General features: G+C 38.7%; 1 protein-coding gene across 2 annotated transcripts in view; it reads left to right on the top strand.

Annotated features, from left to right (window-relative positions):
- The first annotated feature begins 8,847 nt into the window (after nucleotides 1–8,847).
- The window catches only part of LOC123533517 (uncharacterized), a 78,977-nt gene continuing 72,980 nt past the window's right edge, over nucleotides 8,848–14,844 (top strand). For both annotated transcript variants that reach the window (XM_053520412.1, XM_053520411.1), the window contains exon 1: nucleotides 8,848–8,992. The gene's annotated coding sequence lies outside the window, so the exon portion shown is untranslated. The remainder of the gene's footprint in view (nucleotides 8,993–14,844) is intronic.

Raw genomic sequence — 14,844 nt, 5'->3', positions numbered from 1 at the left:
TAATTAAAACAGTTGTTTATTTAAGAGAAGTTTAGGTAATTTCAGTTCATATTTCCCTTAGGCTCGCCGATTTTCAATGTGTTATAAAAAAACGTTTTGTGTGCATATATTTCATTTTTCTTTTGTATTTCAATTATTCATGTTATATACGAATGAATTTTGTCATAAAGCCAACAAAAATACCACTTACTTAAAAAAACGGGTGCATTACGGTTATGGAAATTTCCTGGCGCTCACCGAATTTCAATCTCGCATAAGACCATTTTGCGCGAACGTACTTTATTTTCGTTTCAAAAATCAATTATTTTTATTATACGTTTGTATGTGGTTAGAGTCAGTCATAAACCCTGCAAATAAAACATTTATTAAAGAAAAACAAAACTAAGCAAAACATAATGTCAAATTTAATGCATGGATCCTTGGACTTTTCTTTTACATTTTGTTGTTTGGAACGATAATACATTTGTGAATTTAGAAGATTTCTATTAATTTCATTGTAACAGACCAAAAAAACATGGAGAAAAAATGATTTTACAATACTCACTAACGTTCAACAAATTCAAATCATGTGAGAGGTGCATTACGAAAAAAAACGGGAGACGAAATCGACCGGTTCACCGGTAGGGCGATTTGACGCGGTACATATTTCACCACAGTTGGGCGGTTGTTTACATAGGATTTCAGCTAACGTGTTTCGTTTTGAAACTAACATATTTTTTACCGATTTACTTATAGAAACAAGCAAGATTATCAGGTATTCGTCTGTATTTATTATGTATAACAAGTAGAGTGCAGAAAAATGTGAAAATTTGGTGTTAAATGCAAACTTCATAAAACTCAATTTCCACTCGGTTTTTGGCATATTTTGGTCCGACGTTACAGTTTGACCGTCACAATATAAAACGAACTGTATACGTCGGATTAGTTCGACTAATTACAGGTAACACTATAGCAAAAAACTCGATTGATAACAGATTTTATCCAGAAATTGCACCTTGTTGGCGTCAAAAGTATATACATTGTATTTTCTTGCTTGAAGAATGATCTACATATAAATCCGACCGTTTCGTGGAAAAAGAAAAGTTTGGTAAAATTAAGTACATGGGGGTGTGTGGAGCACGTGGTCTGATTGGGGCATCTGCACAGCATATTCTGTTTGCATATTTAGACGCGAGGGAGACTGTTCCAACCCCTGCGCGAGCAAGTTTTAGGGATCATTGCTTCAGGTTTAACGTTGATGACCGATTGTGTATGCCATGTACATGTGGCGGTATGTGGCAGCGCTTTGCTAGTATTTCATTTGATGTGTTTTAAGCAAGATAGTGCTTTGAATAGCATTGCGTCACATGATTTTAAACATATTTCACAATAATTATTAATCTGATTATTTCACAGATTTTCTAACGTCAGCTGCTTTTAAGTTCGAAATATTTTATAATGTTTACATGTGCTCTTACTTTCAGATGTCGGTTTTAATCTACTAACATACTTTCTTATCATTTTTGTCGTTGCTATGTTCTAATGTGCCTGAAAATGAGGTTACTTATACTGTAACATATAATCATTATAATTATCTCTTTCTACTCATAAATGCAAAATAAATAAGATGTAAACACTTTGCATGTACTCTCTTTTAATATTTGTAAATTTAAAACCATTTAGATAGCAGATGGGCGTCTAAGAAGAGTTGGGGAATGTGTAGTGTTTCGTGTGGGTTAGGAATTCGATCTCTAACCAGATCGTGTAGAAATCCAGAGCCTTCTCCGTAAGGTAGATATTGTCAAGGTGTCCAGCAGAAGTTTGAAACATTTCATGATCGCTAGACATTGTTATGGTGTCCAACAGGAAATGGAAGTACAAATGTATGGCATGGTCGCTAGAAATTGTCAAGGTATCAACAAGGAAGTCAAAACCTTACGGTAAAGATTGTCAAGGTATCCAACTTGAAGTCGAAACTTGTCATGATTGCTAGTGATTGACATGGTGTCCCGCAGGAAGTCGACACTTGTCATGATCGGTAGAGATTGTCAAGATGTCCCGCAGGAAGTCAAAACCTTATGGTACAGATTCTCAAGGTGTCCCACAGGAAGTCGAAACCTGTCGGTAAAGATTGTCATGGTGTCCCACAGGAAGTCGAAACTTGTCATGATCGCTAGAGATTGTCAAGATGTTAAACAGGAAAGTGAAGCATGTCATGATTGCTAGAGATTGTCAAGGATGTCAGCACCTACGGCTGAGCTTGACAAAATGTCCCACAGGAAGTCGAAACATTTCTGTAGAGATTGTCAAGTTGACACAAGGGAGGTCGAAACATGTCATGGTCGCTAGAGATTGTCAAGGTTTTCCACAGGAAGTCAAAACATGTCATGATCGCTAGAGATTGTCAAGGTGTTCCGCAGGAAATCTATACATGTCATGGTCGCTAGAGATTGTCAAGGGGTTCCACAGGAAGTCGAAACATGTCATGATCGCTCGAGATTGTCAAGGTGTTCCGCAGGAAGTCGAATCACGTCATGATCGCTAGAGATTGTCAAGGTGTTCCACAGGAAGTCGAAACATGTCATGATCGCTAGAGATTGTCAAGGTGTCTCGCAGGAAGTCGAAATATGACATGGTCGCTGGAGATTGTCAAGGTGTCTCGCAGGACGTCGAACATGTCATGGTCGCTAGAGATTGACAAGGTGTCTGGCAGGAAGTCAAAACATGTCATGGTCATGATCACCAGAGATTGTGAAGGTGTCCCGCAAGAAGTCAAAACTTGTCATGATCGCTAGAGATTGTCAAGGTGTTCCGCAGGAAGTCGAAACATGTCATGATCGCTAGAGATTGTCAAGGTGTCTCGCAGGAAGTCGAAACATGTCATGGTCGCTAGAGATTGTCAAGGTGTCTCGCAGGAAGTCGAAACATGTCATGGTCGCTAGAGATTGTCAAGGTGTTCCGCAGGAAGTCAAAACATGTCATGGTCGCTAGGGATTGTCAAGGTGTCTCGCAGAAAGTCGAAACATGTCATGGTCGCTAGAGATTGTCAAGGTGTCTCGCAGGAAGTCGAAACATGTCATGGTCGCTAGAGATTGTCAAGGTGTTCCGCAGGAAGTCAAAACATGTCATGGTCGCTAGGGATTGTCAAGGTGTCTCGCAGAAAGTCGAAACATGTCATGATCGCTAGAGATTGTCAAGTTGTCCCGCAGGAAGTCAAAACTTGTCATGATAGCTAGAGAGTGTCAGTGTGTCCCGCAGGAAGTCGAAACATGTCATGATCGCTAGATATTGGCAAGGTGTCTCGCAGGAAGTCGAAACATGTCATGATCACCAGAGATTGTCAAGGTGTTCCGCAGGAAGTCGAAAAGTCAAGATCGCCAGAGATTGTCAATGTGTTCCGCAAGAAGTCGAAACATGTCATGATCGCTAGAGATTGTCAAGGTGTCCCGCAGGATGTCGAAACATGTCATGATCGTTAAAGATTGTCAAGGTGTCCCACAGGAAGTCTAAACAAGATCGCTATATCAAATAAGTTACTCATTCATTTACATTTGTTAAACATATTCAAAATTTGACTTTTACTGAGTGCAAGTGAACGTGTTTTATTGTCTCGTCTTCTATTAACTTTCGTCCTAAGGATGTAGGATCATGTTTTCCTACTGTCAGCATTGTTTCTTACTCTGTGAGCTTGAAGAACATTAGTTTCTATGACAAATAAGGGCAGAAAAAAAATAGGACACTGCACTCGCTTTTATTTGAGGGCATTTTTTTCACCCACTGTTTAAGCGTTTCTGAAATTAAGTAAAATTGGGGCTACTTTATAAAACATATGATATCTCACTTAATGTTATTGAGATTTCAGGTCTTACAGGTTACAATGAATACAAGGTGATACCAGTATTATATCAACATAAATGTCACTAACAAATCTCTTTCATGTTTACATGTGTGCATAATTACCCAACCCACTTTTTTCAACGGAAGGAGCGTACTTATGTCTACAAAACAAATTCTGTTGTTAAGATTTTAAAAACATTTTTCTGCCTTAATGACACACAAAAATGCTTCAAAATGGAAAGAAAAAAATATTTGGGTCAACATGAAGCTAAGAGATATATTCAGAATATACCTTTAAAACTTGTGAATTTTGATATCTTTAGTTCTTTTTGCTTAAATTTATACTTTCTAGATAATATAAAGTACTATGTTGATTTTTTTGAAGTTGTAGCTGATCCTTATATCAGTCAGAAAATTATCAGAACCAACCCTGATCTACTTTAGAAGATATTTGAAATTACCGACTACTATCCCATTGAATCTATTTGGTTAAATGGTACATTATTAGCTATATTTCAAGTATTTAGTATCAATTTTGGCATTAATGTTGTTAGAAAGAAATATTCGAAGGAATATTTTTCAAAACGGCGGATATCCTGAAAAAAGAACGCTCGTACATCCTTAATTGCTATTTTACTTTGTATGTATTTCAATACTTAATTACTATTTTACTTTGTACGTATTTCAATACTTAATTACTATTTCAGTTTGTACGTATTTCAATACTTAATTACTATTTCACTTTGTATGTATTTCAATTCTTAATTATTATTTCACTTTGTATGTATTTCAATACTTAATTACTATTTTACTTTGTATGTTTTTCAATACAGGTTTAAGCCGGTGTAATGAAGTATTTCGACCCCCATAGAATAATGACCCCCCCCCGGTCATTATTCTATAGAAAAAGTGACCCCCCGGTCATAGTATTATGACCTCCAGATCATAGTACTATGACTCCCCCACGTGAAGTAAAATGAACCTCACGAAGAATATTGACTCCCATAAAAAAACGACCCCGGTCATTTGGTCAAATTTAGTGATAACTCATGTATCTAAGGCCTAATTGCTGCATTTTATGCCCCCACTCGGGGGTGGGGGCATATAGATTTGCCCTTGTCCGCCCGTCCGTCCTTCCGTTTGACCATTAGCCCCAGATACCACCACTTGACACAGAAATCAGGGCATTCCGCAACGGGAAAAGGGATTCTATTTCTAGACGCTGTATCTTGGTGTATACATTTTTTTCAGGAAAATAACAATTCACAATACGTTCACAAAACACACCAGTGTCAATAATCCCTGCAAACTTCGGTATGAAGTAATTCTTCAGAAGAAAACTGCACAAGAAACTGCTAGCCGATAGAACTTAGTATTAATAGAAGTTGCAATACTTAGCAATGGCAGTAAAGTACGGTAGCGGCAACAATAGAAAGTAGTAGTAGTAGTAGTAGTAGTAGTAGTAGTAGTAGTAGTGGCAGTGGTAGTGGCAGTGGCAGCAGCAGCAGCAGCAGCAGCAGCAGCAGAGGAATAAGTGACAGCAACAACAGCAGCAGGAGAAGAAGAGGTAGATGTACAAGACGTATTAGTGGAAGCAGTTATAGTAGTATCAGTAGTAGCAGTTGTAGTAGTAGTAGTAGAAGTAGTAGTAGTAGTAGTAGAAGAAGAAGAAGTACATGTAGTAATAGCAATATAAGTAGCGGCACCAGTAGTAGTAGTACAATCAAAATGTTAACTATTGGCAATGGAGGGTATTAGAGTTGTAGATTAGTAAAATTGTCCGTTAGGTTTGGTGGGGATCACTTTTTAATAGATATTATCGTCGAAAGTCTTTTTAGGAGCCGGTGTTTTACACGGAAAGAGTAACTTTTTTTAAATAGAATAATGTCCCGGAATCGATATTGTATGAGAGTTCGAATGTAGTAATTTCGGCAGTGAGTATTTTACATGGAAGGAGTCACTTTTTCTATAGAATAATAACCGGGGTCGTTATTCTATGAGATTCGAAGGGAGTCATCTTTAGGGAGTCAGTATTTTACTTGGAGGGGTCAGTTTTTCTATAGAATAATGACCGGGGGTCGTTATTCTATAGAGTTTTCAAAGGGAGTCAGTTTTTTATAAGGGGAGTCAATATTTTACAGGAAAGGAGTCACATTTTCTATAGAATAATGACCGGGGGTCGTTATTCTATGGGGGTCGAAATACTTCATTACACCGGCCCGCTTAGCTCAGTAGGGTGAGCGTTGATCTACGGATCGCGGGGTCGTGAGTTCTCCGTGATGATTTGATAAAAGACATTGTGTCTGAAATCATTAGTCCTCCACCTCTGTTTCATGTGGGGTAGTTGGCAGTTACTTGCGGAGAACAGGTTTGTACTGGTACAGAATCCAAGAACACTGGTTAGGTTAATTGCATGCCGTTACATGACTGAAACACTGTTGAAAACGGCGTTAAACCCAAAACAAACAAACAAAAACAAACAAACAATAGGGTATAGGTTTAATGAATCTGAAGACTATTTCAGGAACTTTAGTGATTACAAGAATGATTTCAGTAAACTGGACTGCAAATTTTGTCTTTGTATTTCAATTCATACCTTTGATACATTTTTTCTCCAAGCTAAACATTTTAGTTGTCTTAGAGATTTGAATATCGGTTACTAATGTATTAACTTTATGTCCTGTTCTTAGGCCTATATTTGTAAAATACTTTTTTTTTTTAAACTTGACTTTTTATGTATTATAACGCACTTTTGTGTCATTATCTAGGTATGAAGTAGGACCTAGGCTACGTTCAAAAACTGGCTGACCAAGGAGACACAGAACTGCATGTGGATTTCGAAGCAGCACATGGAAACTATAAGGATCTTACATGCCTGCCTGTGTAAGACGGAGTTTTCCCTACCCGAGGACAGTGTGGAATAGAAAACCGAGCGTTAGGGAAGATTTTTATCCAAGCTGTCCTGAGGGTTGGGAAAGCAGTTGTCTTACAGAAACAGACATGTTAGATCATTTTTCTTGCCTATCACATTTCAAAATAGATCATAGAGACAAATAGATTGGGGTCTCCTGACAATATTTATAATTATAGTTTATGACGTACCATGTGACGTCACCGAAAAGCACGCTATTTTAGACAAGGTTTTTCCCTAGGGAAAGACAGGAACATGTCCTGGCGCGAGCTCTGAAAATGTATACTTTCTCCACTAGATAGGCAAGAAAAGGCATATGAAACGATACCCACTATTCATTTCCGGCAAGACAATCGTACTCTCTGCCCGTCGGTTAAGTGATAAACTCTCATGAAAGTACGCTTTTAATTGACAAAAAACATTTAAATCTAATACCAATGAAAAATAAGATAAAGAAAAAAAAACATGGACAAAAGTCCAACAGGAACAGCCACATTCAAAGAAAAAGAATCAATATGTCATACAATACTATATCTTAAGGACCACAATGGAAATAAGAGTTTATTTTAACTCTTTTTTTGTGTTATCCTTAACATATAATGTTGATTGACATGGCTATATTAATTCATACATGTTTGTTTATTGTTTGATTGTATGTTTTAATTATAAGTCGCCATGTAAATTGTACATTTTATGTTGAAATAAATCTATCTATCTATCTATCTAATTTTCGATTACCTTGACACTTTTGAGAAATGTCTTGACGGTCTTTTGTCAATTATTTATTCTATGCTTCATGTACTGATTTAGAACAATCACTGACCACAGTGTTTTCAAAATTCACTCACACTCATAGATTCAATTTTCATGTCTGGAGTAGTTGTGCCTGGACCTTATGGACTACCACTTTCTGCCTTTGACCACGATGTGGACCGTAATGGGAAAAACTGAATTTTATTGTCATGTTGCATGGTAGAACAGTGCTTGTTATTCCTCCAATTTTAATAGAGATACCTGAACCCAGACATCAACAGTATACAGGGTATGGTGTATTTGCCATTTAAATGCTACCATACTCTGGAATCAACAAAATTGATGTTTAGACTGAATTAGTATCTAACTCCGTTTATTTGTATAAATAAAGGAACGATGAATAATTTAATGCTGACGCATGGTTCATATTGTTTATTTTTGGTTTGATGATTTTTAGGCGATGTCGAGAAAATGAAATGATGCATTTGTTAGTATACCTCTTTTGCCTCCAACAACCCACCCCCACCCCCGGACTTTACGCACAATGTGAATTTCCTGTTTACGGATGTTGCTTTCCCGCGCTTTGTTTAAATACGTTGCTATAAAAAATAGTTCTAAAAAGAAAGCCGTTCCATTGATTTTATTCTTATAATTATTTTTTGAAATCGGTATGCAAGAAAAAGATTATGTCACTGGTTATAGGTACAGATGGGAATATCCGGCTCTCGGGTAACTGTTCAGGCGGTAACTCGGCAGGAGCCTCGCTACCGCCTAAACAGTTACCCTCGAGGCCGGAAAATTCCATCTGTACCTTAAGAACCAAAAACGTATGTACTCAATGCCTTTTCAGAAGACAGAGCAACAAGAGAAACACCCTTAAGGGCCCGATGAAACAGGCCGGATGACAGATATCATAACAGTTCAGTCCTGGTAGGATTTAAAAACTGCTTATCATAGAGTCCTACCCCTCTTCCGTCAAACAAGATCAAAGAGGGAAGCGTATAGTGTCCAACTGTAAACAGATTGAACACTAAACATGCGGTATGTCTCATAGACTTACATATCTGTCTTATGTTGACCGACATAATTATGCTTACTTTATTTTGAATTAGATCTATTAAAAACAAATCGGCATATATATAGTGTCCATGCATTTAAACTGTAAAATAGCTCGTCCTTTTTTAGCCTAATTATTTTTAAATGCATACAAAAATCGCATTCTTTCTCGTTTACAATTGGATTTGTATTGAAATGCGTCAAGTGGTATCTTAAAAGAATCTACCTCAGACTATTTCAATGTCAAATGTAAAGAACAAATATTTAACTTGTTAAATGTTTTAATCGGTTGTGAAAGAAGCATATGCAAACAAAAAGAGTACCTTTTTAATTTTTTCTTCCTATTTTAAACCAGTCGAATATTCTCGCTGCTTTCTTTACCATTTGGGGTAGTTGCATAGTACAATATTGTCAAATATTGTCTAATAATGAGGAGATAAATTTGCTTTTAAATAGGTAAGTTTATATGAAAAAAATATTTCATTTCTGTGCTTAGTTTGAACAATATCTCACAAATTACTATAATATGATGCACTGATTGTTGTAAATTTGGTAAACCTTCGTCTTTATCAGAGAATTTTTCCGATAAGAATCTACTAATATTAACTTTTTATAGTCTTCTGTATTTAAGTGAAAATGAGAAATGTTTAGATATATTCACATCCATTTTTCAATTTTAAACTGATAATCATATAATATAGTGGTAGATATACTTTAAATGTTAACAATAAAAAATATGTACATCTACATTGAATCTATTATAAGCTATGCGAAAAGCATCACCTTTTATGTTTTTCTTCAATTTACTCGGGCGATTACATACATAATTATGTATTATTATGAATCCTTTAAAACATTTTTGTTATCACACAAACATATCAGTTCAATTGTAAACTCACGATTCTTGATTGAACGTATACATACACCTCCGCACTTTAAAAACGCACCACTTAATAAATACACAAATTACACTTTCTGAGTGGACCAATTTATTCATTCTTGTATTACATAGTAATCTTAATATCTCTTCCATAAGATGTGCAAAAATGAAAAAGATCTATAAATAAAAACTACTTATTTAAGATGTTTATATCTGGTACCCCTCAGTTTCAAAATTCACAAAATAGAATTTTGAGATTTTTTATTACTTATTTCACGCATAAAGTCTTCCAATATTAATTTAAATGATAACAAATGTCTTTTTTCCAATACACTAGTCGCTTGTCGCTTAATTAAAATTATATTTATTCAAAACCACTCATCCATGACTTATTATGCACAGGTAAGACGTTTAGCACGTTTTGCATGTGCACTGTACATGTGAGCTGTCAAATAATATAAAATTGATAAATTCGTGATCTCTAATAAAAACGTAACTATGAGATCAACAATTGTTTCATTTTGTATAAATAACAAGTTCACAATATGCCCCGACTTCCGGATAATATTCCCCAAGCTAGGATAAGCAACATAGTTACTTCAATGAGGAGAAGATGCGTTGCCTGCGTGGCAGCTCTCGGAGGATATACTAGATACTGACATACTGGTCGTCTGTGAATTTTGACTTGGAGGGTGGTGTTGTTTAATAGGATGAAATGAACAGTTTTTGTTAACCGATTTTTGTTAAATTTTCCTTGTTTGTGTACCAGATAATGAATATATGTAATCACATAAAAATAATGGAATTGTCATATGAAATAAAATTTTATGACCCATTTTCTGAGTGGTGCGTTTTTAAAGTGCGGAGGTGTATAATAGGCGTCATACAGCAATATTTAAGATCAAAATGTCAATTAACAGGTGTCGTGTGCCTTCATAACGGCATACCTAGTTTTACCATTATCTTTGATCCATCATAACCTTATGACAAGAAGGCACACTGTAGTCTGTCATTGCACAAGGTGCGCAAGACTCTATTGCGGCATATGCTATCTCGCTATCTCGTATTATTGCATATGTTACTAATTTAGTAACAAATTTTATTTAAACGTATATGAGAAACATTAGGATAGTATTAATGTTCATGTGAGCTAGTATGCCAGATATCGGTAACGTCAAAATCATCAGACAACGTTGGTGATGTTCCTGCGCTTCAGTGACGTTCTCAGTTAAAAGGTAGGGTGGAACATATATTCAATTCAATTCGTTTATTTCTCTCAATTCATGATAACATGACATTATGAGGTACAATACAATATTTATAATATATAACTATAACGAGGCATTTATACAAAACGGTTGTAAAACAGTGTTGGTGTACCTTAAAGACTATATTTATGAAGATAAAGTAATAATTATAATTTTCTGATATCTCAATAAATTCTCTTTTTTTAATATTCCATATTAGTATCCCTTCCTGGTGTTATTCGATAGATTTTAGTTTTGTGTGCTTTGTTCAGATGCGTTTTCGGCCTTCGTGATTAAATAACTACGCATCTGAACACAAAACCGTGTTTTAATTGCCGACAAAACACTCAAAACTTAAATCTACTTCCCAGATATAACATGGTCTATAATCTATAGGCGCTAGTAAAACATTTATTCTTACGCATCATGTTGAAAAAAAAGGGAAGTTTAATTTAAGCTGAAGATCTTGATATCGTATGCACTTAATCTTGAGTATCAGTATACATACAAGAATCTTGAAATAAAGTAGAAACAACCTATATATGTCGCTATATATTTCGGGTAGGTTTCTGTACATGATGTACTTGATACAACAATTATAATATATTTCGTCTTAAGTGTTTTCTGTCGGTTTAAGAACGCAGGTTATGTCTGCCCTGTGTCCAAAAGAAATTGTGCGCTTCTTTAAGCACAAAGGTTGGAAAGTAGCTATATAACCTATTTAAACTGTGTTTGTGCAGCAACCATTTACTCGGATATGTAAACAACTAGTGCAATATAGTTACCCAGATTACAGAAATTGAAATGACCACACGATTTAATCGGGACCCTACTTAACCATACATAGCCTCATTAATACATATCTAACATGAAAGAAAAAATGCATACAATGTTGAAACCAAATACACATTTTTGTGCGTTATATCTACCTTACATCAGAGAGAACTAATCTTATTCTAAATTGACTAATACCGTACACTTTAATTTATTTGTAAAGCTCTTAGGAAGTGTTCAATGGTTCTGTTGAACCCGCTACAACCCTTACAATGGACTAATATAAAGTATACAATAACTTACCAACTTTGTCGAGCGCTGAATACCTTCTAGAATGAAGTAATTTGTGTAACGTTCTGCCAATAGTTTTACCAATATGGCGGCCTCCTAGTCAGAGGGCGATCCCAGCATCCTTCACGTCAGCCAGCAGTTTCGCGGGCGACACACATGAGTGATCCGCGTCTACTACACTCCTCCCCACCCTATAAGGGAGTGCCTCTATGTTAACTGTATCAGCCTCTCGGAAATGTCTGAGCCTGCCATGTTTGATGTTCCAACCCAACGTTGTAGGTTGGATGTCCTGGGTTCAAACCAGTACTAGCACTAGGTTGTCAGCATATTTTTCTACCCTGGGCAACCTGGAGTCTCCCGGCAAGGCCGCACCTTCCTTGACCAGGAACCAGCCTTCACAGTTTAGGTGAAGCCTAGTCGATATTAGGCCCTGCTTAGGCCAACTCTGGAGGCATCTTTCTGACATAGAGCCGTTCCGTGTTGGTGGTGGCTCTTTGAAGAAGATCTCTCCATGGCTCATTGCGGATCTTGGCTACCTCAGCCGCGGTGTAACCCAAGGCAGCTGGTGTCGACCTTCGAAGGGCTGCACCAGGAACCGGAAAGTATGGAGCATCAGTCTCTAGGAGAATTCGTCCCGGATCAACATGCCTTATCCAATCCAACATGTCATGGTCCCCAGGCTCCTTATATTTAGACACCATCGAAGTGAAACCGAAGTACGTGTTTGGGTACTCCGCAATCCATCTCTCTGCTAGTGAGCGACTGCCCGTAAATCAATGGCAGTGTATAAGGTGTTCCCGTCCCACTGACTGATGCGCCTTCAGAATCATGAGGACAGTCAGCCATGCTTCGTCGGATTCCGTCCCCACACTCCTGCAATGTAACACTAGGACATGGTTTGGTCCTAAGCAATCTAACGCCTTCTCCAGATTCAACATCTGGGTATACCACTGATTTGGTGGCTCATTGCGCTCCAAGCCAACTTCCCCTAGAGCAACCACTTCGGGCATATTCAGGCGATCCCTGAACCGTCTCCAGTCCTCTTCAGTCCCTGAGTTTTTCCGGGGATGCCATCCAATAGCAGGACAAACTCCTTGGCTGACCCAGTTCTTTATCTCTGTTTTAGAAGGGTAAGTTTCTGGGTCACAAAACACGCCAATGACCCTTGGTACCTCAATCTCATATTCTGGTAAGGTTGACGAGCCATCCAGAATACTGGAGAGATTCTTCTCTCTTTTCCCTAGTTTCTCCATTGTCCGGTCTAGATGACAATGGCTGTCAAATCCAACTGCGAGTTTAGGCAGTAGAAGTTGTTCCTCTTCAGACGGTTCGAATAGCTCCCTGAAGGTGTCCCGCTGTTCCGGCCTTAGCAACGAAACCAAAGAAATGAGCCTGCTCCACTCGATTAAGGAAAGAACACTGCTTCCATGATTACGGAGCGTCAAATCCTCCTCACGCTTGTTCAGCACCTCTCCCAGCTCACGCATGCCCTGCTGTAGGTCAGTTAAAGGAGTTTTAGTTTCAAAAAACTCCCCAATACTTTCAGCCAGCGTCACCAAACTATTCAGCGTCTTGTGAGCTCCCACCAGCATTCGCTGGAGATGGACAAGAGCCGTCCTCCTCCTCTCAGCAACTTCCGTGCCATTCAGCGCAGGATGAAATAGCAATGGCAGATGTTTTTTGAAGGCATGTTTTTCCTCCATTCTGTCACTACATCCTTGAATTGGGCATCTAGGCAGCGCCGGTTTAGGACGCTTGCCAGACTCCTGGCCTGCCTGCTGAGAGGGGCTCCGTTTTCTCGGCTGCTCCTCCCTATGCCTGTGGCTGTCATCTCGTTGACGCTGCCTGTCTGACGTACCATGACTTCGGTTATCGGGGGGTCTCGGTCTGATTTGGACCGAGTTGCCCCTATTGCCTGATGAATGCCCTTGCTTATGGGGCTGCTTAGGGTTTCCCCTACTCTCCTGACTTCGGTCGACATGCTTGTCCTTCCGGGATTCTCTCCGGCTCTCTTCATGCCCTTCTTTGTGGGCCTCACAGGCACTATCTCGGTAATCCTGACATTTTGGGGATTCCCTAGACTTTTCCTTGGTTTTAGGCTGTTCAGAATAAGCTTTGCCCTTTGGAACATCCTTCACCCATGGTTTAACCGGGCTGACAGGTTTAGTGCCAGCTGGCGTATGTTCCGGAGTCCTAGGTCTGTCTGGCGCGTTCACCAACTGGACATCATCTTCCAACAGACGAGACTCGTCTTCCTCGGTCAAATCCAACTGCATCTCTTCCTCCCCCTCCAACAGAGACGATGCTGCTTTCCCTGACACCAGCTGCTCAATCCTTCCGATTTCAGGATTTGATTGAATTCTTATATCCTTGCTGGGACCCTGGACTACCTCACTCCAAGTGCGTTGCTTTGGCGGAGGGAGTGGTGCCACATTAGCTTCCAGCCATGACCTGTTATGGAAGTTGAGCTCCAAGAGGTCCTTTGACAGTTTTTTAAGCCAAGCTTTCTTGGAATTTCTGGACTTTGCCAGTTCGACCTGACTCAGCAATGTAGCCTCGGCCTGCTGACGGAATTCTGGTGGGCACATAGTTAGTGTGGTCACCAGTGGTTCTGTTGGAGACAGCCTACCAACCTTGGAAAGGTCTTGCATCTCCTTGAGATTTTGCTCATGATTTGCCATCTTATCTGCAAATAGAAAGAAGAGAATTTAAATAACTTACCATGTCCCTGATTATGTTCTACCCTTACAATCCGCGCACTGGTACATGCCAATGTTCAAGGCATCTGTTGGAGTAATATCCACACATGATCCATGGAACCATTCCTCGCAATGATCGCATTGTATCATGAATCTACCCTGCCACTGTTTTCTGCAAAAGCAATAGACCCTCTGGCAGTTTTAGTGCCCTCGGGGTTAGCCTTCCAGTGTTTGATCCAGCTTGGCAACTGTCTGTCTCGACATGGTTTTAATTGATCATGATTAGCGACAAACACTACATTCCTAAGCTTCACCCTGAAAAGATAAGACGACAATCTTGTGACGATTACCCCGGGCCCTTTCCAAGGCGGACATAGCTTCTTACACTTACCCTTTACGGCCGCTGTGTCAAGGACA

The sequence above is a fragment of the Mercenaria mercenaria genome, chromosome 12, assembly GCF_021730395.1.
Source record: "Mercenaria mercenaria strain notata chromosome 12, MADL_Memer_1, whole genome shotgun sequence".
Classification (NCBI taxonomy): domain Eukaryota; kingdom Metazoa; phylum Mollusca; class Bivalvia; order Venerida; family Veneridae; genus Mercenaria; species Mercenaria mercenaria.
Note: the sequence above shows the minus strand (reverse complement) of the source record. Positions and strands in the feature narration are given on the sequence as shown.